The sequence below is a fragment of the Stegodyphus dumicola genome, chromosome 2 (genome assembly GCF_044657685.1).
Source record: "Stegodyphus dumicola isolate Sdum_Otavi_A_Nest chromosome 2, ASM4465768v1".
Taxonomy (NCBI): Eukaryota; Metazoa; Arthropoda; class Arachnida; order Araneae; family Eresidae; genus Stegodyphus; species Stegodyphus dumicola.
The window spans coordinates 230,473,882-230,499,381 of NC_140769.1; the positions used below are offsets into that span (position 1 = coordinate 230,473,882).

At 31.8% G+C, this 25,500-nt stretch overlaps 1 protein-coding gene and 1 non-coding gene across 3 annotated transcripts in view; one reads left to right on the top strand and one right to left on the bottom strand.

Annotated features, from left to right (window-relative positions):
* The window catches only part of LOC118183117 (uncharacterized), a 270,277-nt gene that overhangs the window by 200,681 nt on the left and 44,096 nt on the right, over positions 1–25,500 (top strand). The window lies entirely within an intron of this gene.
* On the bottom strand, positions 3,564–3,637 carry TRNAT-AGU (transfer RNA threonine (anticodon AGU)). The gene has a single exon. It is a non-coding gene; the product is annotated as a tRNA-Thr (tRNA).

The following is a 25,500-nucleotide window of genomic DNA, read 5'->3' on the forward strand; positions in this document are numbered from 1 at the left end:
ATAAGCACAATAAATTGGTTTTTAACAATAATTTTAATGTCAAATGTTTCTTTGTGACATCTTTAATTTTTGTCTCATATTTTCTTATTTCAGATGCTGGAGCGTAATTTCCTCCAATGCTTCGTGATTTATATACTTTAATTTCACGGTTTCATTTCAGTAAATTCGTCATCTTTTGATATTGCTACATATTTGTAATAAAACGTTTTTAAAAAACATTAGATTAAACTATATATCCGTTAATAAAAAAAAGAATTAAAAAAATTATTATAATATAATCTTACGACATTTTGCAGTACACGAGAAGTGAATAATAATCCCTTCTTAAGTTCTTAGAAGTACCGGTCTTTAATAGAGGGAATCGCTTCGAAAGTATTCTGTGTATAAGAACCATAAGAAATATATAATTACTTGCATTGATAAATATATTTTAAATTAGTGTACCTCACATAATACAAATAAAATATTATTAGAGGAAAAAAAAAAAAAAAAAAAAAAAAAAAAAAACAATTCTGTGTTTAAATATACAATTCTGCGGAAATTCTGTAGATTTTAGATACTACGGAAAATTCTGGTGTCGACTGGATACATTGTAAATTAAAGTACATTTTAAACTATAGCACTTTACACATTACTTCATATTTTAATCGTAAGTGCATTTTTTTTTTCGTATAAACAACGTTGTGTGTCTTAAAATCTAATACATATCGCAATCGTTGATTTTTACGAATTGCTGATTATTTTGAAGTAATTAGTTTTCTCAAAGCGCTAAATCAAATAGATATGCTATTGTTTTAACATTCGTTTATGCTAATAAACTGAAGTCGATAAATAAAAATGTATTTGTTAATTATATTTGAACTTTTTATTTCATTCATTTTAGTTGCATATTTGCTTATTATCAAAGTTTTTTTGGAGGGGGAGAGCTGATCTTAAATTTGAAAAAATTCGAAAGAAAAATATGGTATTAAAGAAATAAGAGATTTAAACTATTAAGAAGTTCGATTTCATTTTTTAAAACGCATAGTTTGTTAAGCGATAACCACAGAACGTGTAAGGGTGAGGCAAGCGAGGCATTTGCCTCAAGTGAACAACAAAAAAAAAAAAAAAAAAAAAAAAAAAAAAGGCGCGAAATTAACTGCCAAAATTTAGAAATTTAATTATAAAAGAAATTCATTTGTTAATTTCAACTTTAAAATACATATCGAAAAGCATAAAAAATTTCGTATTATAAATATTCCTGCTGCAGCGAAGAATTTGTATTATTAATTTTTTGCAAAAAATGCTTAGATTTTACAGTACTTTATATACTGTTTTTCAGCAATAAAATTTATTGTTTAAATTGACGTAATAAATTTAACTTACGCTTGTTGTAATGGCTGCACTGACTAAACTTGCTTAGGAAATACCCCACGCTGCCGACATTAATATTCTCTAGTATCTTCTTTTAATTTGGAAATATATGTGTTCGCCATGATAAGTTTTCCGAAACCCACTAAATGAATACGGACACCAACAGTCTGCAGTTTAATTGCAGCAGAACTAACGCATAAAGGCTTTATTTATCAGTCTTTTGTCTCTTCTTTTGTGTAAAATGTGCAGCTGAACAAGAAGCATGGTTCGAAGTTTTGTCTTGTTGTGTTCGTACTTAATTTGCGCCAAAGGGGCTTAAATTATGGTTGTTTTTAGGAAAGTCACGCATATTGCTGGACGGAGTGAATGAATCGCATATTTGTTTTTCTCATTCTCTATCGAGCCTGGAATCTAAACATGTATAAGACAAATAGTCCTCCTCCCCCCCCCCCCGAAATTTTTCGTGGAAGATTTAAGACAAACCGTTGCGGCTAACATAACTGATACTGAAATCAAAGACTTTAAAAAAGTTAAGTTTCGTTTCCGATACGTCTAAGGTAGCTAGTATTAAGAAAGATTTTTTTAATTAAAAAAAAATTATGTTTTTGTAAAAATTTTAAGAAATGCAGTTTTTGAAAGAATGGAAAAAATGTAAAAGATAAAGCTGTTGATTTAAAGACTTTAAAAAACAAATTGAAAATATAACTTAAAACCAATTAGATTAGGCATAGCAAACTTATTAATTGTTACCAATAAAAATTAGTTCTCAGAAACACCTAATATTTGCGAAATTTAAACACATTCTTGAGCTAACTGAAGAAGAGAGACGAAAGTAAAGAGGAAGCATGACCAGTCATTAAATCTTATTAATTTTAAACCTGCACTTATATTGTAAGATTATATAAGAACGTATAAAAATGTTATCTGACAGCCCATCTATTTAGTGATTTTTAAATAAGAGCTAGCTGGCATATAAAATTTTGCTCAAGTTCAATTAAGCCTCTTATTTTATGAAAATTCATTTGATTGATAAAAGAATTAAGGAATATTATATGAATGAATAAATATAGTACTCATGAGGCCTGATTTAAAAGGAATGCCTTCGTGGAGGATATTCTAAGAAAAATGTCTCTTATTCATATTACACATTGGAAAAGTCTGAAAGCTATATGCAGTCAACCCTATCGCCATGAAATGAACCAGGAAATCTGTTACTGTTATTCATTTGACCACTTATTCATTTGACTTAGTGATATTTATTTGACCACTTATGACACCACTTATTCATAAGACTTACTGACATTCATTTGAGCACTTATGGACATAAACATTAACAATAAATCGAGGTGCGTAGAGCTTATTATTTAGCCGTTGCTAAGAAGAATTTTCGCAATCAGGAATATCTCTTAAAACAAAAATTGCGAGTTTTATTTAATGTACTGAAAGCCATTATTTGTTAATCTATGGTAGAAAGCAAATGAAGAAGCTATATTCATTGCACTTAACAGAATTAGAATTGACGATGGCAGCATGTTAGGATAAGTTTAGGGAAGCTTGATTAATTAGTTTCATCATGGAACTCATATTCAGTTTGCTCTGAGTGCTACGATCTACATTATATTATTAGCGTAAATTATGAATTTGTGAGGTTTATTTTATGTTCTGAATCTGCACTGTCACTTCTATCTTTCCGTTTTCCCGCAGAATGTAAATTAGCGTTTAAATAAGAGTTAGCTCGGATGTAAAGCTTTACTCAAGCTCAGTTAAGCCTCTCATGCTATGAAAATTCATTTGATTGATAAAAGGCGTATGAATATTAAAGATTACCTCATAGAAGGAACTGCAAGTCAGGATTTGAGATGGTTTAGACAGAGCGTGTTTTTCGTAGTTAAGGCCACTTTGCTAAATGTACTATTCTAAAATAAGAGCTTCTGTCTTCGGCCGTACGTTATTATTGCCTATAGCATCTAGCACCGATGATGCTTTAAGAGCCACCTTCGCGTTTAAGTTACTCTGCATAGCCTTTGGCTATTATCTATTTAGATTTAGTTTACATTAAATTTTCTGCTTTGAATTCTCGCATAAATGCTGTCTGATCTGTAAGCAACAGGTGTGCCTTCTGTTCCTCTTACTTAGTTTTAAAATAAAGGGTTGTAGAGACATTAGGATTTTTTTTTTAATGGAAGCAGGCAAGTTGAAAAATTAGCAAACGCCTTCGCCGGGAATCGAACCGCGGACCTCTGGAATACTAGCCCAGCGTGCAGAACCACTGCACCACGAAGGCACGCTAGGAAGGCGGGAGAAATACCTTATATGGTGGTTTACACCTTTCTCAAGGTCTCTATACTATTTCTGAAGTCGCTTACAGTCTCGTTGAGGATTAGCCACAAGTTACAATTAGTAAAATGCTCATTCCTTACAAATTGTTTCGAGTTTTGAAGCGATAATAAATTAACTGTGGCAGCAAATTATCGAAAAATTTATATAAGAAAACTAGAGCTTGTATTAAGTTTGGGATATACGAAACTGCAAGCCAAACAGTTTGCTAGAAAAAGATACTTATTTTATTTATCAAAGTGTCTCATTTTATTTCGTCCGTTATTTATTGAAATAATTAATTTAAGAGACATATTTCTTGTACTTAGAAAATTTTCAACACTCTCGAAATGTCCGATTTTATATTATTTCTGGAATCAAAAAGGCGAAAAATCTTTCTTAAATTTAGAAAGAGTTCACCGCTGTGGAAATGAGGTAGTTATTTCTAGAATCAAAAAGGCGAAAAATTTTCCTTTGACATTTGATTGTATGCCGAATGCTTCGCATCATGAACAACCGTTTCGGATTATTAGAGAAGTTTTTATAAGTAAACGGAACCATAACTATTGCAGAAAACTTCGACGATTTTATTGGGAAAGAGAGTTAAAAGTGGCAATAGCTTAACAAACGAAATTATTTATAAGTTTGAAAAGGACAGCCTTGAAATTCAAAAAATTCGAGGCCTAAGGAAAAAAAAAAATATAGTTTTAGAGATAAATATGTATACACATTTGAAACATAAACGAAAAAGAAAGACAGGTTAATAATTATCGAGAATCAATTCATAAAAAATCCTTTTTCCCCTCCCCCGCAAGAAGTGTATTTCTTTTATAGTAGAAATTAAAGATGTTTTAATTTCACATTTGAAATAAAGGCAGCGAAAATTAAACGAATTATTTTCCAATTTCGGTTTTTAATTAGTAAAACGTTAATGTAATTAGGTTTATTTTAAGGCAACAGCTTAAGATGATGAAATATCTGAATGGTTTAAATGTTGCAGAAACGCAAGCAGAACTATCTAGTTTAAAAAAAAAAATTATGCTTACAAGATTAAATGTTTTTAAAATAATTCATAAATTTAGTGAAATAGTCTCAGAGTTTTAAAATAGCTTTAAGAATATTTTTAATGTTGGAAGTTACTGTTGCCAGTGGCGAAAGAATTTTCACTAAACTTAAAGTAATAAAAAATTTAAAAATAAATTTAAAAATCTGTGGCAACAATCTCAGAGCTGACTCTTTGGAAGTCGCATGATTAAGTAAATTAAAGATTTTATGTTTGACTCTGCGAGCTGGATGGAGGATAAATGCTTGCTAGTGTGTCACAACGTAACCATTGTAACGGTCTATATGTTTTTAAAATAATTTTAGAAAGCCATTTCTAACCTCAAAACTCATTATTTATACAAAAGGATTTTTTAAATTATTTACGTCTTCCACTAAATTTTATGTAGCCCCCAGGGTGTCGGTACCCCTGTTTTAGAACCTCTGACTTAAACTTCTTTATTTATTTCCCAAATTTGTTTTGAAGAAATTTCGTATCCGAGGAATGAAAATAACTTAAAGATGATTTGTATAGTTTTGTACTTGTTCAAGAAACTACAGTCTTCTTTCCCTAACTTTACCCTTTAATGTTTTGCTTTATCTAAATAAACTTACAAATCTTTTTTTTAACATTTCGCAGTATTCTCCCCGAGGTGTTATTATTTAGAATTATTTTAAAACCGCTTCCAACATAAACAGTTATTTTTACTTAGTCGGTAGTGAAGAATTTTCATTCATTTGTTTTTGATACTTTCATTTATTTTTGATTCTAAAAAAGAGCTCTGTTGTGTACAGCGTCAAATTAATCATTTAAAAAGTCTTCTCAACAAGATTTTGCAAAAAGTGTTATTTTATACCACGAGAGTCAAAAATTAAGAAATGTTTTTAAAAGCTTATATTAAGTCGATTGCAAAATCTCCATGTTTTTTACTTCTTTTGCGCATATCGTCTGCATCCAAAATGGAATCTAATGGAGGTGTTAAAGCAACATATTACTTTCTAACAAAATTGTAGCATTATAGGTCACTACAATAACATTTTGTAGCAACATATAGATTATACATTTTTTATATGGTTCTATTTTTTAGGGGCGGTGGAGGATTAATTTGTTTAAATGGTACCATACATTTAATATTTTGATATTTTTATAACATTTCGTATAAAAAAAATGTTTATGTTAATAATCTGAAAAATATCGTTGATGGTGCAGGTGGGTGAAGCATAGTATAGAAGTACTTGGAAGTCATGAGGATGAATTGCAAATAGATGCAGAATAAATAAATTTCAGACCTTGCCTGATTAATTTTGATTTTTATGTATCTGAGTCATGATGATGAATTGCAAATGGATGCAGAATAAATAAATTGCAGACCTTGCCTAATTAATTTTGATTTTTATGTATCTGATCAAACACTTCAATAAGTCAACGTAAATAATTAGTATTTTTTAGAATTAAATCGGTAACACTACATTTTAAAAATATAATTTTGAAGAGAGCAAGCGTTAGCAGGCCTTGTTCGCAACAGAAGCAAAAGCAAAATGCGATGTATTAGAGACACAAGCTTAGCGGATTTAGTTTCGAATCAGCGTTCTACAAAAGTTTTTATTTTGTGTTTTTTTTTTTTCCTTCAAGAAATTACTATTTTTAGGAAAGTAAAGAGTAGTGAAATGAAAATGTAGAATTATTGCAGATTTAAATTAAAATTTTGATTTACATATTTTGTTTAATTTTACACTCGCACACACACACATAAAGAGAGAGAAATAACCTAATTCTAGAACATCTAAAATTAAAAGGAACGTTAGGTTGAATTTTAATGCTATTCAAGCGCAAAAACTTTGTTTCATTATTTGGTAGCGGTAGGTATTATTTTCATTTAAAAGTAAATCGAAATATTCCCCCCCCCTCTCTTAAAAAAAAAAAGGAAAAAAAAATTGTGTTACTTATTTCTGTGTTTTCTTTCTTTGTGCGTGTGTTACTATTTTTAAAATTTAAGAAACTCTATCTCTCATTTAAAAACTTTAGTGGTAAACTCTTCTTCGAGGTATTAGATCGTAATCTGAAATTTTCGTATGACAAGTCCCCCCCCAGCACAGTTATATATATATTTCATACTTTACGAGTAACAGTTCATAATTATTTTAATTTTCCAACTGGAACACACAGAATAAGACAGCATCCCCTCCCAAACATAACGCTTACCTTAAGAACTTTCTCTTCCCTGATAAATACTGAAGTATTCTCTCAGTTTCACCTTCCCAAAAATTACTCCTATGCTGAATATTTTACACTTAATTAATTATTTATTTCCGAACCTGGAAGAGTCAAGGCACTGCTTGTTCTCCAGGTAAGAGACAGAGATCCTGCAGATAAGGCGAATCATTATTTACTGTAATTCGCCTCTCTTTTCTTCGCCATTTCTTGGAGTTATTTTAAGATTCCTCTCCACAGAAGAGGTGCTCCGTGCTTCTGCTTTCTTCGACAGCTCCCGTCTATCTCCTCTCCTGCTAGTCTAGAGGAGGAATCGAACGTCTCGAGGGATGCACGTGGGCCGTCACGTGTGAAAAAGGCGAATGATCGATCTGCGATCGCATTCCACCAGGACGGAGGGCATTGCTCCGCCTCAAAGCTCTGTGCATAGTTCTGGAAGATCAGCTCAAAAGTTTTATTTATACAGGTAACCCCTGCCTTGCGAAACTTCTTCGCTTTTGCCAAAGGTTTAGAGTTGAGTTGGACGGTAATAAAGTTGCGGATTAATAAAGTTACGGCCCGAGGTCTATTAAGACAATTCTGAACACTTATCGCAGTATCTTTTATGGATTCTCCTACTCATAGTAGAACCACAGGGTGATCTGCAGATTCCCTAAAACGTAGATCCCAAGCCTTGGCGGCCTAAGCGTTGTTAATAACTCCTTCCTGATGCGCATAAATATATCAACTAGTGTCCACCAAGACACAAACCTTCATAGGGGTGGGTATCTCGGCATAAATGACCAGTATCTTCATGAAGATCAGTTTTTTAACTTGAAAAAAAGAAACTTGCAAAAGATATCGGCACCAATACAAAAGTGATTTTTTTTTTTTTTTTCCGGAAAAGAGTCTCTTGCCGACCATCTCTCGCAGGCGATAGCCTCTGAGAATGATTACTATTTGAGAATATAAATAAACCTTGACATCGAATACCACCTTTTAATGACTATTTGAATCCATCAAGGCAGCAGTTACCCAATCTTTATCTGGTTTTGACTGTTTCAGTGATGCTGAAAGTCCAGAATAAAATGTCGCAATAGTATGTTCAGGTGGAAAGCAGAAAGCAAAGGCGAGTACTAGTTTTTTTAGTGGTCCCGAAGGACAACTTGAACAAAATATTATAATAAAGTAATTCAGCATAATTGTTGTTCATACGAATACAGAACGTGAGCTGAATTCTAGCAACACGAGAGATAGTGGTAATTGGACTAGTAATCAATACCAGCGTGTCACGCTCAGCATCGTATTGTGTCACCCTATACAGAGCTGTCACATCCGTGCTGTTGTGTTAAACGTATTTTTTATGCAATGGAGACGAATTAATGAGATGGGTTTGACCGTGTTCAAGAGGTTTGAAAATATCTGTAATCGAGTTACTATCGTTTTCATGTTTTTTATCATGCGATATAAACTGTCTCGTTGTTTTTAACACCTCGAAGAGGTACTACTTTTACACCGTGCGATAAAATCTTATCTGTCATATGTAGACGTTGTTGCCAATCTACGATGCATACGATCTTTCATTGATCTTTGATATTACCAAAGTTCGTTGCCAATCAGCTTGAAGGAATCATTTGGAATATAATTTTTTCCGAATTTTTTAACAACAATTTGTAACGACTATTATTTTGTATCAGTGGTGGTCAAAGACTTGAGACGAATTTATAGTGTAGCGCAAGTTGCAATCGCAAAGCATCCAACGTTCCAAGAGGTCCCCAGATTATTATTTATTAAAATAAAAATAAATAAACGTGCACTATGATGAGGCTCCTAAAATTTCAAATGAGATGGGCCCCCACTGTTCATGACATCATTTTCTGTGGACTTTCGCGATTTCAGCAAAACTTATTGCATGTAAACATGTTAGTATCGCTCTTACACACCGCATAATTCGATAGCAAATGATCAATAGCGATTCGATAACAAATTCGATAGCGAATTGTTGCAGTAGTTTATTAACTTCTCAGCTATACTGTATGTCGTATGAAACTGATTATCCCTTTGATATAAACAGAAGATGCACACATACAATACAAACTTTCATCTTTTCCATCTCTTAGATGATGCGTGACTCATTTTTGTTTTGGAAGAAATAACAGTTTTTCAAGCAAGTAATTCAACTCCTTCTTTTAGAAAACGCCCTGTAAAAGAAGCCCCACCTCTATTTTTTATCGGAAAGTTACGTGAGAAAAAATAAATAACCATTATATGGATAATTCATTAATAAATGATAAATAAAAATGAAACCACTTTTCTAATGACATTTTATTAGCATCATCTCGTATTAAAAAGTATTATTAGTAAGCCTGTTAATTTGAGCTGTTTCTGAATATTATATTTTATATTTTTATTTTATTATTTTTTATTTAAAGGCGGCTCGTGTTTGGCAATAAGTTAAGTATTTCCAAAAATACAACTATTTTAGTAATTCCTTGTTCCATCGCAATTAGTATAAAATGAAACGGTACTGAAGGAAATTAGTAATCATAATAAATGCAGTTTAAAATCTTTGTGACATTTCTTTCACACGTATCAAAATTAGGAGGCACGAATCTTAATTTTTTTTAAATCCGAATTACGCAAAAATAATAACAACTTTTGATTAAGGCTAAATTTACATTTAAGTGAAAAACAAGGCTTAAGGACACTTTTTAAAAACACTCTTTTATTTCGTTAAGCATGTTTAAATGAAATTTCAGAGAATTAGATAATTAAAAGTTTTGAATACTGCGGTTCATTTTCTGAACATAATTTGATTAAATGTTTGGATAATGCTGCAAAATTTTGATTTTTTCTCAGATTTTTTTTTTTTTTTTTTTTTTACATCAAAGCCAATATAAAGGAGAAGGTTAACAGGTTAACACAGATAAATTTTAAGTATAGATACGAAGTTCTCTCTAGAAAATTTAAAGAGGGAAAAAATCAAAAACATAAAGCATCAGTACATAAAAGCAGGCTGCAGGACGAGCATGAGGCTGATATGCAGGTCCCACTGAAATTGAAACAGTCTATTAGACTTCTATGAAGCTACACTATCCAAATTTTTGAGTTAAAATATTTGATGGTTTTATAGGTTTAAAAGATGTAAGTGACAAAAAAACTTTTTCTCCCGAATGTTTTCCAAGATTAGCGGAATTCAAGAATTCGAATGTCCGAGCCCTAGGTCCTTCAATCGAAGTTGAAAGAGTAGGGTCGATTCTATTAACCTCTCTCCGATCCGTAACAATAATAACACTATTTTATTAAAAAAAAAAAAAAAAAAAAAAAAAAAGACAAGTGCACTACGATACAAAGTTTATTGTATAAAAATTTTACAGTCAGAAAAAAATATACTATAATAGATATTAAAGAAAGTGATAATAATGCAAAGTACAATGTTAGATTCAACAAGTTAGGTTTTAAAAAAGCAAATAAAACTTAATTATTCAAAATGTAGCTGTGCATCTTTTTACTGCATTTTATACGCGCAAATATTAGCCGCAAATGAAGTGCCAAAAATTCGTATTTTGCTGAGACACAAAACTGGTATGTAAGAAAACCAGATACAGTACAACCCCAATTATCCGAACTCCGACTATCCGAATAGCTTTCAGAATTTACGAAACAAATTAAGAGGGAAACGCAGTGTTGGACAATCAACGAATTCAGCCATTAAAAGGAGCAAACCTACACTTTTAAACTTCGTGTCAATGCTTGAAAACGAAGATGGAAGCTCTTCAAGAAAATCAATGAAGGCAGCAACAAACAAAAATTTAGAATATGTCGTTTTCAGGTGATTTTTGCAGCAATGTTCTATGGAAAACCCAATCTCGGTTACGATTCTTTGTGAAAAAGCTAAGATCTTTGCTCAGAAGCTTGGTTGTTCATCCTTTAAACTTTAAAGCAAGTAACGGCTGGCCTAGAAATTTGCAGGCACGGTGTCCAAACAGCTTACTTTGATCGAGATGTTCAGCAAATGACTTGTAAGTACCGTACAGTACTCTATATAACGTGTACGTAAAAGTGTTGCCTTTTCATTTTACTTAATTTAAACCTCTTTTTCTTTAAAAATATTTTTTCTTCCATTTTCAACATACAGTACATACAATAATTAATTAAAGTGTATGTAAGATCTTTCTTCGGAAAAAATCCAATTATCCGAATGGGTTCCGGTCCCAATTGATTCGGATAATTGGAGTTCTTCTGTAGTTGCCAAAATGCATTGGCCATTAGGAGAAAAGTGTCAAAGATATATTTGCGCATAACATAAACCACATGTGTGTCTCCAAATTTATTTCCGAAACCGTCCGAACGATAAAGAAGGCAAAAACATCGAACAAAAAAATGAAAATATAAAGCCTTTATAATTATTAACTTTAGCACAAAGAGTTCATTTTGAAGTTCGCTTTGTGCGCGGTTCTTTTCTGGGTTGCAATTCGAGATTTTGAACTGACGGCTTATCGGTTCAAAAGGTTTTTTATATGTATCTTTATGGGTATCTAATTTTGAAATCATATTTTTTCGTACCCGTTGGCTTCTCGATAAGAATGGGAAGCAAGAATCTGCTGTTGGGCGCCTGCTTGTTGTTTTGGGGACTCAAACTGCACCTTTTATGTCGTCGCATCCATCATCAGGTGCAGGTGATGGTTCGAGACAAGATCTGTGCCAGATTATGGGTGGCATTCAATCATCTCTTGCCATTTACGGCACTTGTGGGCGGGCAGTTCAGAAAAAGCAGGTGGAGTTTTTCAATCTGTTTGTTGTATTTTTAAACCTATGCTGAACATCCAAGATTGTAAAAATGTTATGGATAAGTTAGCCTTAAGCATTCACTAAGCAAATTGGTATAAATGTGAATATTCAACAGTATTTCGTAAACATCATTCTTCACATCAACAGGAACGTGAGAATAATTTCTTCTAAGAACTGACTTTTCTTTGTTAAATGAACTGCATTTACTGCCACGGACCTCTCGATTACGCGTCGAGTATGCTGACCACTACACCACGAAGGCATGCTAAAAAGGCGGGAGAAATACCTTATAACTTTATTTTGAGGAAACTTTTATAACTGAAATAGATGCCTAGGAGTTAGACCGAAGATAACAAACTAATTAATATCATCCATGTTTTTTGAAATCTCTTATTTTGTACTTTATTCGGTATTTCACTGGCGTTTTTGAAACTTCCTATAATAAAATAGCATTATGCAGTTTTAGCATAGTCATGTTAAAAGCTTTTTGAGGTTGTGTCACATATTGAGTCTTTTTTTATCGAAACAGTGAAATGGTCATCCACTTAATGTTATCGCATCCAGATCAGCGAAGCAGTACGAATTGTATACAGAGTTTATGATTTGACTAACACAGTATATAAAAGAGGCAGTGCAATGCTTTAAATATTACAGCAAGTAACAGGGTTTCTGTTAAAAACAGTGCTGTATAACTATGAATAATCATTTGAAAGAGTGCAAACGAAAACCCTAAATAAATCTTTTGAACATAAAAATAACTAACAGAAGCTATGGAAAGCTTCATTTAATAGATGAAAATACATTGTAGAGGAGTACATTGAAAAATTGCCTTTGATAATGGAGGAATGGCTGACAAAAGCTGTGATAAACGCTCAAAGTTAGTATTTTGAAAATCCAAAGATTTCGATTCAAAATGATCTTGGTATTAACTTTTTACATCTGTTAATAAAAACGAAAAGTAATTTATAAATGTTAAAGTTCAGTTTCATTAATAAAGTAATTTTTGGTGCATTGTGACAACATTCACAAATAATGGTAGTTTGTTTTCAAATCTATGAACGGTGGTTTATTTATCAAAATTAAAAAATTGGCCCTTCAAATCGCACTTTAATTTTTTTTTTTTTTTTTTTTAACTTCTGAAATCAAATATTTTGCCACTATTAAGAAAAAGGCAAAGATTAGTGTCTACGCAAAATATGAAGTTGTTCTGTGTCGCAGATTTAAATTTTAGGGTGAAAAATCATTAGCTGTGTTTTAATTTATTCAGTCCTTTCTACGTAAACTGAAGAGCTTAAATATTTTACACTCAAATTAATATTTTCTGGAGCAACTGAGGTAGATGAGGTAGAACAACAGAAATGACAGTATAAAATTAAATAATATTAGTTAAGAACCAAAACCCTACAAAAGTGTCCGCATCTTCAGGACGAGCCGTATGGTGTGATTTTTCCATGTCTAAATATCCCATTCCTACTGTTGTATTTTAGTTACATTTTGTATAGAAGTGTAATATACAGCAGAAGGAGTAGGATTATTAAGATTATGGCAAAACACTTGGGGGCAATCTGTCGAAGGAAAGCGATGCCTTTCTGGTGAAACTGGTCCGTATTCACGTAGTTTCCCGTTCGGTTGGATTTGAATCCGGGTGAAATTAACAGTTTTCAGGGTTTTACTTATCTTGGCCTCTCGTGGAATACAACAGAACATTTTGGAATGAATAGAATTTGCTTTGCTACGCTTTCATAATATCAAATAAAATGTACATTACATCATATCCTAATAAAATACATAATAACAGGATATGAAGAAGGAAATGCATTTTCAATAGTACCTGATTCATATCTTTAATGCACATGCTAACAAACTATAGTGAAATTAAGTGAAATCTTTGTGGATAATGAGAATAAGAAAGATATGTATAAAATCAGAAAGAAGACAGTCCAAGACTCGTCGCATAGTCTTGTTTCAGGATTCCGAGAAGCACATATTCCTAATTTATATTAAGGACAAAAACAGGATTACAAGAAAAATACTGGAGGATTTGGGCTGGCCTTAAAAGTTTAGGACCTAAGATTACGAATGTGAGCCTTCCTGACGTTTAAGACACAGTGTGTCTACAAAGTTTAAGGATTAAGTTCGCTCAATTGGAGGATGAGGACATTAACATTCTTACTTTTTTAGCCTTCAATATACAGTCATTGTAATCATATTGATGAATAAAGGGTGTTTTGGAGAATTCTGATAATTTTCATAGCCAGAAACAGCTTGTTGCGAATGGACGGCGCATTGTCGTACAACAGAAACCAAAATTCGCTTGAGTTTTCCAGACTCAACTAGTTGAATATTTTCTAAAGTCTACCTATTCCTTCTTTATAGAATGTGGAGCCCCTCAGAAACAAACTGCTTATGATATCTTCCCAATCAAAAGAGATCCTCGACATGGTCTTTACTGGAGATTCTTGAAACGTAGCTCCTGTATAGTTATGCTGAATCTTCTGCAACCTAGCAGCACACCATTACCTTTTTGTCTCAGGATCGTAGACAAAACACTAAGTTTCCTTTCCATTCGCAATTTGTTTGAAAAAAATCAGGATTAATTCCCGCTTTGCAGCAAAGCTTAATTCCTGTTCTGTGGTCGGACTGGATCAAACTAAACAATTACCTGCGTAAAAAATTCTATCCTGTAGCAAAGGATATTTTAGGATAATCAAGTAGTCGAGATATAAATAAATGCTTTGACGTTTGATAAAATTTGTAAAAAAAAGAAAAAGAAAATAAAAGTTTAATCCTAAGACGTTGTAAACAACTCTCGATTTTTTTTTTTTTTTTTTTTTCCTTCGTACTCAAAGCTCTAGCTCTTGTTGTTTCCTGTCTACTGAAAACCCGCTGTCCCTCATATGTATGAAAAATCGTACAAGGCGTGCTCGTCAAACATAACATAGCGTGACAAGGCGTAATAGAGAGTACGAGAGGTGTAACCGGATTCCTTTAAGGAAGCTAAGGCGGAATTGGCCCTGGTGAACCATTTCACGCAATCACTTTTTACCGGTGGGGATTTATTGAAAGGGTAACTGGTATTATGTCGATCCCTTTTGTGGCCTTTCTAAAGATGGTTTAAAGAATGGCAGTCGCGTGTAGCAGAGGATGTAACCCTTTAACCCTCTATATCGATACTTGGATGTGCGTGTATTGGAAGATTTATTCAGTGTTTTCTTTTGCTTGAGCTGGCGTTCGAATTTTTTTGTATTCGCTCTGATTATTCCATATCTTACCAAATTTGTATTTACAGTTCAAATCCCATGCAGCGGTACTCAGTTTAATGATGTTCAAGATTTAACATTTGTTTTCCCTCTTTTCGCTCGAAATGTATGAAGATGGTCTCATATTATCCTTCATCTTGTGACCGATTTCCGACATTTAATAATAAATTTTATTTCCTCGACGATTGCTAAATTATTGTAACTTTTTTACTTGAATAGTGCTGTTATCCATTTAATAACTCCTTACATTTTCTGTAGCTTCTGGTGTGTAGGTGTAGAAAGAGAAGTCCAGTTTTAGACGAAGCTGATGTAAAAGAAAAAATATTCTCTTTTCTAAATTAAGGCTTCACCTGTTGTATAAGTTTACTCAAACAGATTCCGATATTTGGCGCCGAAGCATTTTTTTTTTTTTTTTTTTTTACTTCCTTGTACGAAGTAAAATGGAAGTATTGTAATCGCGAAAAGCTTCAGGCAGCATATTTCAAAGAAAATATCCACTTTGACCGCTTTCGAATGCAATTTAACGATGTTTTTGCGTGATATATGTACGTAAGGACAGAATAAAAGACTCTTTTCCTCAAAAAAAAAAAAAAAAACTTAAAAATGAATTCTGAAGAGAATTTTTCGTGGCCTCTGTACGAACGTATGTACGTACGTATCTCGCATAACTAAAAAACGATTAGCCTCAGAACGTTGAAATTTTGTATATAAGACTAATGTAACATGTAGATGTGCACCTCGTATTTTGGTTTCAATCGGCCGCGCCAAACGTGTATAAATATATTTATAAATATATCCACGCTGTTACCCGGCTCAGTGATCTCAGTTTCTTTACTCTTATATGTTTGTAAATTGTACATTTTTTTTGCTTTAAAAATGATTGAATTATGTTGTTTTTATCTTCCGGTTAAGGGTTTTATGCCTTTAGTAAATCTGTATGCAATATTTTTAGAATTATCAACAATTTTAAAATTGTTTAAGTGCCGCTAAGCCTAATTTGATGGCGGCCATTGCTCTTGTTTACATTTGAAACAGCTGAGTAGCGGATTTGTTGCCAATCTAGAGAAACTTAGCTTCGCAACAACAAATCTCTTAATCTCTTACATGCTTATAACATAGGCTGTAGAATTAGAAAAAATTCATCCAGTTTAGAAAGCAAAATCAGTGTTTAATTTGAAAGAGACGATAAAAAATTTTTGCAGCTTTCTGAGTTACAAGGGGATTTAAAAGCAATCATTCTTCTTTAATATCATGGTACTATTTTCTTTGACAATTAATGTTCTGATCTATACTTTTTGACTTCGCTGAATGGCAACACAAGAAATGGTAACAGCGCGTTCAATTTAAATACACGATAGCAATAGTAAATAATAAATGTAGAAAACATTCTATGAATTTGTAAATGCTAAGTATTGGATTCGAATAAGATTTCTTCGTGATATTTTTTAATCTATATTTCTTTAAATACTGTAGAACCTTTTTTTTTTTTTTTTTTTTTCTTTTTTTCAGAATTAGATTAAAAATTTCATACAGTTAATAATTTCTTTTTTTCTCTTGATATAAACGCTATATTTTATAGTTCTACTGCAAGTAATTATACTATCAAATTTGCATTTCTTCTACAATAAAAACGTTCACTTCAGTGTTTGTTTTGTTCTTTAAAGTTTACTTTCCAATAAAAAAATAACTTATGTTTCAATAGAATTATAATCGGTATATGGCTAAAAAATTCATCATCACTGTTTGTTTTTACTTTGGATGATGACAGCAATGTTCAAGAGAAATAGAATCGGAAATTTTGCAGTCGCCCTATTTATGATAAGGTTTTAGAAACCTGTTTTAATTATGTCATAAAATAACACTTGTTGCAGAATGTTATTAAGAACCCCATCTAAAATTACTTTTTATATTACTTACTTTCTAAAGAAATTCTAAAGATATGGTCTTTTTAAATATTTTTAGCCCAAAGTGGCGTTAGCTCAAATGCATTCGAAACGTGTATGTGTCTGTCAATGAAAAAAATGGCCGTTTGGGCTGAAATCTAGAAGCTTTCAGAATTTATTTATTTATTTTATTAAGCATTGTTTTCTTCGTACTTAAGTCATATACGATTCAACAGCAAAAAAATTTTATTACATATGTTTAGAATTCCCGGTGCAATGTTAAAGTTTGGCATACCATCTTCTTTTTTAGTCCAAACGAGCTTTGTCCCTGAAGGACTATTGTTTTCGTTTTGCGCTTTTGCGTTGAAAACTTTAAAAGGCTGTATCACTTTTCAAACTGTTGCCACCAAATGTTAGAGTCCTTCATTATATTTGGAGAAATTAAATAATGAAAAATCTGCATAAATGTATGTATATTTCTCGCATTGTGGTAAAACAACGGTACAGAGAGCCAACGAATTTTGAATGACGTAATACGACTGCGAATATGGGCATGGAGAAGCCCAAATTTGGAATTTGTTTTATTATCGATTTCATATTTTGTAAATCTTTAACGAATTTTAGAGTAACAAACTCAACGATTTAAAAGCGAGCAATGGCAACACTCTACGAGGGGGGGGGGACCTTTTTATCTCTAGTACGCGAGACTCTATATCGGAATAAAGATATGCTGAATTTAAAACTATTTTGCAATATTGCTCTTGTACTGGATTTTATGGTTTAAATGCGGAGCACGTGATATTTAATAAGTAAATCTAACAGACAAAATGTTAAAAAACTCCCCTTTGGACGTAATTTAAAATTTCAAACCTTTCTCAATTCATGGTATCAATGTTCTATTTTAGAAAGATGGCTTACAAAACTTTTTTTTTGGTCTTTTTATTATTAACATTTTGTGTATTAACTTTTTATTATTAACATTTTGTGTATTAACTTTTTTTATTATCAAGTTCTTTGCACTTACGTTACATGAAATTCAAGTCAAGAGTAAAATCACAAAATATTTAAAAATGGCATATGTGTAGAATTTCTGACACACAGTCTCACTCGCTGAAGATAAAAATGCGTTATTTCTTACAGTATTGCTATTGCTCTCTTTCAAATAGCTGTGTTTGTTAATCAAAAATTTATTAAAATTTTACAAAATATGAAATAAGTAGTAAAAAATATGCAACGTCATTCTGTGGAAATACTGAATATTTTTAATTAGATAGATCATGAATTTGTAGAGACATTAGGTTATTTCGAAACAGGAGAGATGAAAAATGAGCAATGCCCTCGCCGGGACTCGAACCATAGACCTCTCGAATTGACCACTACACCACTAATGCATGCTAAGAAGGCGGGAGAAATACTTTATATACTCCCCCTTTTAAAGGGCGACTGTGGATTAGGGGACCCAGTCGACAAATCCTGGTGGTGGAGAATCATTATCCACCACCTTTTTTGGTTCGGGCGCCACTGTAGAGACATTAGGTTATTTCGGAAGTAGGAGAGATGAAAAATGAGGAACGCCTTCGTCGGGACTCGGAACACGGACCTCTCGAATACGCGTCGAGCGTGCTGACCACTACACCAGGAAGGAATGCGAAGAAGGCGGGAGAAATACCTTATAAATTAAATGCATTTTTATTATTTGAATCAATCTGATTCAAAAGTAAGAAACGAATATTCTAAAAAACTGCATCTATTGCTTTCAAATAGCTTAGTTTTATAATCCACAATAGAGATTCAATTTGAAAGATAAATATCATATATTTTACCAAGTGGCAACGGATTCCAATGAAAAGTGAAACTACGTATTTATAATAATTCGAAGCTAAATCTCATTTCGAGACTACTAGCCCCTTTTGTGCTAATGAATAAAAAATAAACAAATAAATAAATAAAAATCTTCGCATTTGAATATTTCATGATGCTGCGTTATGTAACATAAAAATTATTACTATGTTTTCATATCATATTTGATGTGTTTAAACATCACCACAGGTGTCCTTAACTTAAATAAAAACATCTTTTACATACCAAAGTACGTAATAGGATTTCAACAGCATGAATTTCGAGCGTGCTTCCTTCTTACATGCCCTTGGAGTGTTCGAACAAATTTCGACAGGTGCTCAAAGGAGTAAGGCCTGGCGCGTGCCTCTTACCCGGAGGCGGTGGCAGTTCTTTTTTCTTCTTCTTTCCTACTCCTTTTTCTAGTTACTTCTCCGTTCTGCTCTTTTTTTGAACCTGCCCCTTTCTTAGTGGCTTCCTTTTAATACTTATTTATTTTTCGGCTTCAAAGGCGTGTTCCCTGCCACGATGATTTATTCGGATCATTTTTTTTTTTTTTTAATTTTCTTTTCCCTGTGTATTATACACCTGTCCGTGTTTCGGATAACAACTAATGAGAAATATTTCAGCAAAGCGTAGGGGGCGGGCGTTGATTGCCTTTCTTACACATCAAATTGATTCTCAGCGCGTGCCCCTTCCTTGGGTGTTCCGTTTTTGTTTTCTTAAAACGTGTTCGAAAGGGAGGTATAACTCGAGAATCGTGATAAAATGGTTTACGAACACTTTTTCTTTCCTTCTCCACCCCTTCTTTCTCTCGTTTTGTCCTTAGAAGATGAATAGTAAAATGATGTGCAGATTTATTGCATTTTGGAACTTGCTATCGATAACTGCTGTTTAAGAAGCGTGGATTTTTATTTATTTCTATTTTAAAATTGTTTTACATGATGACCAATTAGAGGTATCCAGCTATTTTACCATGTTTTGAGGAAGCAAATTTGTATAATATAAGAGCTGTAGAACAACATATATGGGAACGAGTAGGTGTTTAAATGCTTGTACTTGGAGACTTCAGGTATTCCTTTGTAGTAATACTTAGAAGCTTTAGTTATTCCCTTGTATTCTTCTGTAGTGCCTAGAAGCTTATTACCTTAAGCTTTTATGGCTTCTAGTCAGGGTCGACTTTCCTGTATTTGTCGTCCTAGGCAAAAATGTCTTAGGCGCCCATCTTTGAAAAACAAAAATAACCCATCATGATAGAATGTTTCACAAAAGATGCTTTTTGTTCTACGAAAATTTTGATTACTTGGTGCCTTAGACGATTATCTTTTAAAACAGCAGTTTGTTTCAGTGATTGTCAGGCGTGATTGTGGTCCGGATATAACCAATATTCCGGATATTTTATTTTCTAAAAACCGGAATTTCCGGATGTAGGAAATGTTGATTCTATAATCAGTAAATCTGTAAAACTAAAATCTTTCTGAAATTTTGTTTTACAACAAAGATGTCGCTCAATAGTTACATAAAGTTTTTAGACTATATAAGATTCAGTGAAAGGTCAATCTTCTTGTCTAAGGGAAATAAGTTTGTCTTTGTCCAAAGAAAAAAAAAAAAAAGTAATTTTTGCTGTTTATCTTATGCAGAAACAGAAACTACTATGATAAACTATGATACTGTAAAATTGTGGTCTGAAATATTTATTCAGACCACAATTTTACAATATCAGTATTGGCAAAGTTGATAAAATCAGTTTTGTCTTGCTTCTGTGGACCCAGTTGAGTGTTCATTTTATTATATAAGTGATATTATGTTAGAAGCTTAGATGTTGCACAGGTTAAAATTAATTTATTCTCATTGCACAAAATTCCATATGAAGCGTCTGGATCCGGAAATCCCTTTGATGACTACTGGTAAAAAATTTTAGTAATTTATTGCATATTACCAAAATTCTTTACATTCCAAGAACCATTCTCTTCTTTCTAGCAGTTTCTCATCTCAAAACCTGTTGATATGCATGCTATAAGTTCGAATCTTAACATTTAAATAGTTATGTGGAAAGTCAGTGTCTACATCAAAATGTCTTGCTAATCATACTGAATTCTCAGTTGTTAGCAAATAAAAATGTAAACACAACAGTTCCCAGAAAGTTACACTTCCCCCCCCCCCTCCAAATAGCTCAAAATTCATTTATTTTAAAAATTGTTGATAAACCGAACAGATAGGCAGCTGTTTGAATTGATGTAAAACATGAAATATAAATTTAATTTTAATAAATAAGCGAAATTATACTCTTTACTTTGCAGGTGAAATAGTTTGGAAATATTGTTATGTATGCACGCATGTAAATGTTTTGCAACAATATTCAGAATTGTTTGAATATGTTTTTATTAATATTTGCTTCATTATTAAAATTAATGAAAGATATTTTTAGCATTTTATCTCACGTGCCTTAGAGAATAATCATCTGCCCGTCATCTAACAATGGGTTTTGTTTAAATTATTGCCTCATCAAAAAGAAGTATTTAAATGCTGTTAAAAATTAAGAGAAGATATTCAAATAGCGAAGTGATGTTTCATCAGAAAGCTGCATTCATATGTCACTAAAAAAGTTTAGGAAAATGTTTAATTGTATAAAATTTGGATAACGAAGTAATAGGGAATAACTGAAAGCATGTAAACCATAAGTATCATAAATTATGTTAGTAAAGTACGAAAATTATATGCATTGAGAAATTTCTTCTTGGGCGCTTCGAATGTAGAGAATGGATTATATTAAAAGGATAGATTTTCAGTACCTCTTTAATAAAAATTAATTAAATTTATCTCAGCTCCTTTTTATTTATTCTATTATTATAAATGATTTGCAGTGTTTTTGGAGATTTTTAACAATTTTGGTAAAAAAACGAAATTTGCTTCAAATCGAATTGATCACATTATCTAAGACAGATTTCTTATATATGGTGTTATCTCTTATATACCGCTTTGCAAAGTGTTATATTTGCATATTTTTCAAGCTATTATTTTGCATTCGTGAAATTTAATCTCACATTTCCGTCGACCTGTTAGTATTTCAAGTTGTGAAATTTATTAAAATTACTTATTGGCTGAGCTTTCATATAAGAATTGGTACTGATTTTCAGAATAATTTGTTTTAGCAAAATATTATACATTATTATTTTTTTGTTGTAAATGGATTTTTTAATACTTCGTAAACCAAGTAAATTAAAAAAAAATAATTATGTTAAAAAATTCTTCTGTTTCCAGTTATCAGCTGAGAAATTGATGAAAAAATGTATTTAAATTATTTATTTCCCAAACTTTTAGGTAACAATCGGAATTATTTTTTTGCCTTAAAAAAAAAATTTTTTTTTCAAGAAAACATTTCTTAATACCGTTTTTTGGCAGTACTGTTTTTTTTTAATTAAATTTGAGAGTGCAGAAATTTTTAAAATGTAATTAGATTTTGTATGTGAATTAGATGAATGTTTTAGCATTTTATCTCACGATTTATCTTTACCAAATAAAAACATACTAAAAAATTATAGAATTTTATCTTCATCTTACAGTTATATATGACATCCTATTAGATCAGGAGTTCTCACTCAAAAGAATATAGGCATTCATGATTTTAGTAGGTTTTGTTCGATTCGTGATTGACAAACTCAAAGTTTAAATTCACAAAAAATTAATACTAGAATTTTATGTTATACTGGTGATTCTAAAATTGTTTATCCCAGAAATGTTGAAAAAAAATTAAAATAAATGTGAGCGCCATGTGAAAGCGTAGCGGAACCAACATCTGTTGCAATTGCTTGCTTTGAAATCGTTGAGTTTCGCAGTTAAAAACTCACAAATGCTTTACAAAATATGAAATAGATAATAAAACAAATTCCAAATTCCAAGTTGGGCTTCCAGATGCCCATATTCGGGTGGAGACTACCTTTTTCAAAATTTGATGGCTCTAGCTACCATTGTTTTATCACAATGCTACATACATTCATGCAGGTTCTTCATTATTTAAATTCTTTAAATGTAATACAGGGCGATAATATTTGGTGGCAACAATTTCAAAAGTAATTTGCCGTTTATAGTGAACCGACGCAAAAGGCCAAAACGAATTCTAATAAAAGGCGAAATAATAGGAAATAAACCATAAAATAAAAAACGTAAGTGAAGCCGTAATGTGCAATAATTTTTGATTATTTTATCACTGCGTTTAGAATAAAAAACTATGAATACTGTTTTAAAAACACAGCATTGCGCGTTCAAATGAAATGTTTCATCAGATCATCGTACTCTTAATGAATAATTTGTTGGGAATTTCGTGCAACTTCACAGGACTTCTTTAGAAACATTCCATGCTTCATCTTTAACGCATACCTATTGTCTACTGCAGTAAATAAAAATACAATACCCCTTTTTATTCAAGTTAATTAATATTCTAGAAAAATAGAAAATAAGGTCAGTCAACAAAAAAGTGAGACTCATTCTGACTGAAATTTTCCTAAAAATGATATAGCCTTGTAATTATAATCAGAAGAAAGGAACTTCATTAAAGTGCATTCATTTGCAATTTAATTAATATAAAAATGGAATATATATTACCATAAATTTATCTTAATATTCATTTATAAAATAAACTGGTAGTTTTGAATCTTTAAGTCTAATCGGTTGACCTTTTAAACTTTTAACACATTGATAGTATCTTATCTTTGAGTTTTGGGGTGGTAATTATTTATTGATTATTGTTTTAAAGTTGTTGTATTAGAATGGTCGTGATGCTATAGGTCACTTCTTAAGTACTATTTTATAATACAGCTGCCAACTTTTTCAATATAATTGTCTTTCTGAGGTATCTTCTTTTATTTTTTATTTTATGTTATTAGTGGTATTTGATTCTTCTGGAAACCTGCTAGGCCTCCGTTTTACTCAGAATTTACCTAATGTAATCTGTTATTGTCTACATTTAAAAATTTTCCTAAAAAGAGGAATGACATTATCATTGTAAAATACTTATTCCATTATGTGAAGACTTTGAAACTTACCCCATTTTCAAGGTTCTTTAATTTACTAAGGTTAGGCTAGGAACGGAAAAAGCGTGCCATTGGTTGCTGGTAGTGACGTCACCCGGGAGACAAGACGCGTCTGCTACATGATTTTGGTAATGGAAAAAATGTAAACTAAAGCAAAATGGTCATTTTATATGTGGTAGATACACCGGAAATACCGAAAATATTTTTTCGTAGTATTGTTTGCACTAAATAAATCTTGTTGAACAGAACGCGTGATGGCATAACTGCTAAGACCATGGCAAAAACATAATCAAAAAGTATTATTCTATTTATTTTCATTGCTCATGCACTTTTTTAATAAAAATGAACTTTGACATTCCATGAGAAATATATGATCGTGATTTTCAGTTTAAATTACATATCTCAAGCAAAAATATATATATAAAAAGATTTGACTTAACAAATTCATATTTAAATACCATAAAATTCTACAAATTTCTTAATATCCGTCATTATACTTTTAAATAGTATACTTATCACATTCTTTTTAAAGTGAAAAATCACTTCATACTGATTCACTTCAGATTTTAGCAGAAGTGCGTATATTTTCAGCATAATCTAAAAGTACTCTTATAATCCCTTACACTCCCAAGATTTCTACATAACATTTATCCTGACGTGATTATTTGCTATAGTAAATAATCTTCGATATTGGCATCCTATTCTTCCTTCCATACATTAAAAATGAAACAATTAAAATACATTTTCTTACACATATACGCACAATAATAATAATAATAATAATAATAAACTTGCCCTACATCTTAGTTTCGGCCCACCAGCGGCCGAGCGGTAAAGTCGCTGAACACTGGTAGTTCGGTCCGAATCCCGCGAACGGGCTGGCTGCATGGGTGTTTTCGTGGTTTTCCTCATGCGTAACGTGTATACGAGCCAGTTTTCCTGAGAAAGTCCTCCACGAAGGCATCACACCTATTACGCAGATAGCCCTAGTGTGCTTTGCCATAATTAAATACACCACCACATCTTAATTTCAATTCAGCCTGTACACAACTTAAATATTTTTAATTACTAATGTATTTTTATCAGGTTGTTTCTTAAAATACTTTTGTTATACTCGAAATATGTGTTCAATATTGAATTATTCTTCTTTCTCTTATAATTAAAAACAAGTTATATGGAATCAAAATTAAAACATATGCAGCAGTTAAATAACACTGAACAGAATATCTTACTTACTCTTTCGCTATTTGTATTCTAGCATTATACACAGATTTGTTTTCCTTCAGGTTCAAGCATGTGTAAGTTATATCAATTAAATTACATCACACATACCTGTATGCATCAGTTAAATAACACTGAAGGAAATATGTCACTCACTCATTCGATGTTTGCATCATAGTGTGGTCGAGAAATTGTTCTTTCCTCACGGTTAGGCATGTATCAGTTTACTTAGTTCGCAAAGCTTAACCCAGACGCTGCTTCAATACACAGAATTACGTTTGGGATGTAAAGAAAGTAACCAAAACATGTGAATGAAGTTGGATACGCGAATTTATTAACTAATCATTCAGGTACTCAGTACTGGTAAACATGACACTGAGTTTAAATATCTCACTACGATGTAAGTCTCATACACAAAATGAAGATTATGATAAAAAATGATTTAAAATGAGAAATTTTTCAATTTAAATGTAAAATAGCAGTAAAATGAAAAATAAATGTAAAATTACATCACAGTTATGTATGAAAACTACATAAATTCATGAAAAAAATAGTTATTTTATCTGGCTGTAAAGAAT